Here is a 6,930-nt window from a genome sequence, read left to right on the forward strand (position 1 = left end):
AATTGGGTATTTGTAGCAATGAACAAATTACTACAATAACAATGTTCAAATGTAATGTAATCACATTTTTTCAGGAACATTGATTTCATGTTTTTCACAAAAAATGATATTACTTCCTTGAACAAAACTTTCCCAACTTGATTCCCTCATTCTTTGAATCAAAGTTTTTTTGTGTTGGAAACCAAAAACATTTTGCATTCAATATATCTTGATTCTTATATTGCAAAGCATGGCAAAGCTCATTAGGATTGTAAGAAGGTAAAAACAAGTTTTGACTTTTATTATATATATATATATATATATATATATATTAAAGAGGGGGCCATGGCCATGGCCATGCTTGCCCCTATAGATTGGCCTTTGGTGACAATCATAGTCATCAACTAGACTATAATACACTTCTATATGTTGTTGCTAGAAAGATAGTTTACACAACTTTTACAAAAATATAAAGACAATATAATTTAATTTAGGAATGAAATGTAAATTTTAAAAGCAATTTGAAAATGAAAAAATATATTTAAATTTTAAAAAAATAATATTCTATATCTTTCACACCATTAAAAAGGGAAAATAAGAAAAAAATATATTTTGTCAATCATCTCTTGTATAAATCTCTAACATCCAAGAATATAGTTAAATAATTAATAAACTATGTAATAAAAGAATAATTAAATAAATATTAATACATTATATAATTTAATTTAATAAAGCAAACTTTTTTAAATAAGTGGATCAACTCATAACCATGTTCATGCATGACATGTCCACTTGTGTAAATATAAGAATTAACTACACAGATAGATTACATTTACAAGAAAAACGTATTTTATGTTGATTTGATGACATTTTTTAACACTATCAAAGAATAGGCTAAAGTTAAGATAAAATTATAGCACATATAAGTATAGGTTATGTATCACAACCGAAATCACGACGAGACGATAAACCAAAAATAAAATTTGAAAAAAATACAGTTTGGAGTTGCCACCATAGTTTATTCTAGAAAACTGCAAAAAAATAAAAAAGATAAGACAATTTCTGCAAAAAAACTAAATTTTGGGTCTGGGAGTAGGTTACATGTGGGGAAGGTATTAGTACCCCACAACGTCCATCCTATAATGATACCTTTAGTTAAAGGTGCAAAAGGATGTAGTTTTTTTAAAATGTTTATTTTCTCAAAAAATAATAAAAAAATAATGTACAAAAGAAACAAAAATATTTGTTTGGTTGTTTGGTCCTGACAAGGATTAATCTTCGCTCATACTATCTCTATTCACAATGGAAAATCAGGGTTAATTAAAATCCTAAAATTCGTCAGTAAATTCTATTTTACCAACAAATTATTTTTTGTCCGTAATATTTGTTGGTAAAATAATATTTTTCGATAATTTTTTTCGTCGATAAAATTTTGTTGATGATATAATATTTTCTAGTGGTGATAATTTAATGTTAGAGTAACTTTTTACATTTCGCTTACCTATGAAGTTTGCAAATGTCCTCTTTAAATCAAATAACATATGTAATGTTAAATAATAAATTAAACATATATTATCATTTTTAAGAAAAATGTAACAAATTAAATAGTTTTTATTTTAAATTTAATATTATTAATATTGTTGTTGTCAATGATGTCTAAATAAGTTAATGCTAGATATCAATGCCATTGCATAAAGAGTTTATTAGAAAAAAGAAACGAAAGGAAAAAAAAAGCATGGACCCACTAAACCCATGATAAAATTATATCACACTTCAAGGAAAAAACCCTATTATGAAAAAAAAAATCCATGATTTCTTTCACGGAAATCATTTCATACTTTGAACTATATATACCACACTAAGAAAAAGGTAAGTTCCTCGTCAGACTATCTTACAAACCGTGTAATGTTTCAACTTTTGAGTACAGATGCCCACCAACGCCCGAGAAAATTAAGTCGTTTGGCAATATGTAATACTCACCAAAGCATTCCTTGAACAGTGTTTCAAGTCAATGAAACCTTATTATTAGTTAATCATCTCACATTCGAAAAAGGTTTTTAATTTGTAGAAGTTTTTACTTTAAAGGATTTAGTATTAACTTTCTTTAGCCTACCTCTATTAAGTTTTCTTGTAGTTTGAACCAGTTCATCATCCTCTTCAATACTAGAATATTCTCTTTCATCAAGCATATTAACCCATTTGTAAGTTATTTTCAATTATTCTTCCACAAAATGATTTTTTTTAATGTCAAAGGATCATATCTTGAGAGAAATTTTTTTTCATTCTTTATATAGAAAAAAAACTATTGATTTTTTATCTATAAATAAATTTGTGGTCTTGCATTATTATTAGCTTGAAAATTCATATTATAGTAATCTATATCATTAATATAAGGAATTATTTTTTTCAGCGTAAATTAAAGTATTTGTTCTTTAAAATTAAAGTATTATTTTGTTATTTTTTATTCTTTTGGTGTTTGTTATCTTTAAATTTAATCATTTTTAAATTAAAATAATTATTTTATTAATTGACTGTTTATTCAAATGTAATTATTTTTCTAAGTTAAAATAATTACTTATAATAAAAATATATGCAAATTCGCATAAACTAGGTATATGAATGAATGTCAAGAAAAACATTTGATATATATATATATATATATATATATATATATATATATATATATATATATATATATATATATATATATATATATATATATATATATATATATATTTAAAAATGGAATTGGAACTTAATTTAGATCACCATCAAGATACTTTATATTTATTAAACAAGTTATTATTGATATGATTTGTGATAATAACATATCCCGTGGAGATAGGGATTGCACACACTATATTTCATTCTCATATAGGCTTAACACATTACTAGCTACACTAAGTAGGTATATACCCTTTTCAAACCCAAAACCATGCCTTTTCAATTTTTCTGATTTTCGTGGTGCGTATAATAATTCAAACTTCTTTACATAAATCACTCAAGATTATATAACAGACAAATCCATTGATTAGTTGACTAGGGCATGAATTAATTCAAAGATTCTATAACAACAAATCAAGAAAAAACTTTGTTTTATTATTATTTTTTTATTACTAATAAGGTATGTGGATTTATAAAAAACAAATGGTTAAGTATGTTTTTAGTCCCTAAACTTTGATCCAAAATTGGAATTCATTCATGTTTGAAATTTGGATGCATTTTGGTTCCTAAACTTTAAAAATGAATGAATATAATCATTTTAACTCAATTGGATTAACTATTTTTTTGACTAGTCGAACACGTTTCATCTTAGTATTGGAGTTATTTATACCGTTTGACATATTTCTGGTTCGATATTTATTGGGAAATGTGTTCGACTCCTCAAGAAAGATTGACGTAATTGGATTAAAAAGACTATATTTATTCATTTTTAAAATTTAGAGACCAAAATGTATTAAAATTTCGAAAAAAAAATGAATTCCAATTTTAAGTGAAAGTTCAGAGACCAAAAACATATTTAAAAAAAACTTCTATTATTCATATAGTTTCTCTCCCAAATTGAGGGTATTTCCAAATAATTAATAATACCTTAATGAGAGATTTTAATTAGGTCTAAGATATAGAGAAAAAAGGGTAAAAAATTTAATCTAACACAACACTAAATACTTGAACCATGAATCCAAACAGTAGTAAACTGAAATTATCTCAAAAGTTCATTATCATGTTTACTAGTAATTCTTTTTAGGTTTAATAGTTGTTTTCCAACAATTAGGATGGTTTTCCTTTTAATTTTGTTTATCTTTTTAAGTATTTTAAATTTTATCCCATTTAAGAAAATGGAATTAGTGTAATCTATTACGTGAAATTAATGGTGAGAGTGTTATTACAGTATTCATTGTTATTCACGTTATGTGCTGTTAATAAATTAAGTTATTCCGGTGTCATTCGGTTGTTTATGAAATCTACATGTAACTTTTTCTAATGTCATTATTATATTGAATCACTGGCGGACCTTGCTCAATATTTGTGGGGGTGCTAAAATATACTTAAAATTTATATATTTAATTATGGATCCGTAAAATTATTGAACTCAATAATAATTGAATTAATATTAAAATTTTTAGTTATATTTTGTTTTTAATGTAAATAATCATATCGTCAGCAAAAAAATTCATCTTCCGTTTTATTTTGTAATCTTATTTTGATAATTTTCATTGTAGAGTGTAGAAAATTATCTTTCTGATATAATTGTAGAAACAAGAAGAGTTAAAACAAGACGAGACAGATTAAAAAATCAATCAAGTAGATGTAATTGACTTTCTATTTTTGTCAAAGATTGATTTTTTCTATTTTCTTCCTCACGGTAACTTCCATTTTATCACTTTTAAATAATTAATGTATTCTTTTTTTTTATCAATATACTTATGTTTTTAAAAAAAACACTAAAAGATAATTTATCATAATCTAAATAAAATTTGCGATACATAATTAATAAAAGAAAAATATATGATAATTAAGACACAATTAAAAACTAGTTATTACAAACACTTAGTGCATAGCATTTTCTTCTATATTTATAAAAATGAATATACCAAATGCCCGTGAGATAAAAAATAATATTAATTATTAAACTAATATTTCACTATCAATTGAGAAGAAAAATTACATTTTTTCTTCAATAATTGAAGAAAGCATACAATCGTGAGATAAAAAATAATATTAATTATTAAACTAATATGTCACTATCAATTGAGAAGAAAAATTACATTTTTCTTCAATAATTGAAGAAAGCATACAAAAATGAGAGCACCAAATAATGAATTTGTGTTCAACTTTTTTTTCTTCTTCATAAACAAAAGAAAACAAAACAAGTAAAAGTCCAAAGTGGGTACAATATGTGAGAAACTCAAAAAATAGTGAGAGAGAAAATAAAAAATATCTTAATAAATTTGTTTATTTTTTATTAAATTTAATTTTATACTTTATACTTTATTAGCATTAAATATTATATTTTATAAAATAAATAAAAAGATACCTATTTTAATTCTTATCAATTTCCAATATATATTTTTATTATTTAAAAAATTCTAAAAAATCAAATTTCTTATACATAATTTAAAAAATAAAAAACAAAATAATGTTCATATAACATAAATAAAAAAAATTGAAAATAAGTTGGGGGGACCACGGCTCCCCCGTCCTTTCATAGGTCCGTCATTGTATTGAATTAGCCTTTTTTATTAAAGATCAAATTAAAAATATTTAAAATAATGGAACCAAGTTAAGAGCATTTAAAATAATAAAACAAAATTAAAAAGTATAAAAAATTATTAAATCTATTTTTATTATATAAATTATAAAATATAATATAAATCTATCTTATCTATAATTAAAATCTCCAACATGCATTTTTAACTCTTTTACTACGATTCTAATATTATAATAAAAAATTGACTTTAAGACAAACTTAATCTTAAGTAATTGAGTTGACAAATGAGATTTAAATCATATTTATATATTATAAAATTATTTTATTTCTAATTGATATAAAATTTTTAACAACAAACGATATACTAACAAATAATAAATTTTGATATTATCTTAAGAATTAAACTCGAAACATAATAAAATTTTACAAAAGTGAACTTTACATGCTATAAATTTTCTTTAAGAAACAAATATAGAATCTTAAAAATGTAAATACGGTAAAGAAGAAGTGAAAGGAATAATAGAGGGGTGTAGAGGACCTACAGCTTAAACAAAAAGTAAGTGGTTGGAATAATGCATGATTTGTTTGAGTTAATATCCATAACATAATTTTTGATGAGTGGAAGTTTTCAACAACAGAATTGATTTTCAGTGTTTGGCCCACCATTACAGCAACTAATTTTGATAACACAAACAGTGTTTTGGATTTGGCTATCTGAACTCCTCAAAATGCAAAAGTACACAAAAATAAGTCTCTGGTGCAATGCACCAATATAATTGCTTTGATGCAGTGTCGTTGGGTGCACAGACACTGCTTTAATCTATAAAACCTTTAATTAAACAATTACTGGTATATCAACCACTACTGCACAATACATCTTAATTCGTACTTTTTTGTCTTTTACCCTTTATTTATCTTCATATAATATGTTTCTCATCATCATAAATTATTAGTTTTTTTTTACTCTTTTGCTCTGATGAACTCTTAATTTTGTTTTTAGCCAGAAAGTTATCCTAGTCACTTTATTTCACTGCTTGTAGTTTATTTAAAAAATTCTTATTTTTAATAGGAAAAAAATTAGTTTTTTTATAAGAGAAAAGAACAAAAATTTAATAAGATAAGAGCATATATAATCTTACAAAAGGAAATATATAGTTACCACGGTGGCTTAGTTTATATTTTTCTTTTTTCTATATAAGTATAGTTTTTACATTATTATATTTTAGGATAAATATACTAAATATTAAAGATTTAATCAAGTAAAAAAATATAAAAATCAAAACAAATCAAAGATTTAAATATATAAACTAAATTACTAATTATTTATTTCTTAAATATTGTAAAATAACTCCTTCCCAATTATTTTATATTAATAAACCAAAAAGGACGAAGGATGGATGAGATAGTTTAAATATAGGGGTTATGCATCCCAAATTTTGAAGTACTCTTTACTCTATAGTAAGTATTTATTTAGAAAAAAGAAACATTGATTATTTTAATTTAAGTATGTTGGAATTTTTTTCTTTTTTGAGTTTTCTGTTTGACATCCCAATCAAATCAATATGACTCTTCCACTGCCGCAAATTTTGATGTTTTACATAAGAATTAAAATGAAAATAAACATCATAAGCTGAAATAAAAAAGCATGTACATATTTTCCTAAAAGGGAAAACCTTTTTAATATAATCTTATATATTACATGGTCATATGAACACTAAATGCGTCTCTTACTAAGGATT

Source organism: Vigna unguiculata, chromosome 2 (assembly GCF_004118075.2).
Source record: "Vigna unguiculata cultivar IT97K-499-35 chromosome 2, ASM411807v1, whole genome shotgun sequence".
In the NCBI taxonomy this organism is placed as follows: Eukaryota; Viridiplantae; Streptophyta; class Magnoliopsida; order Fabales; family Fabaceae; genus Vigna; species Vigna unguiculata.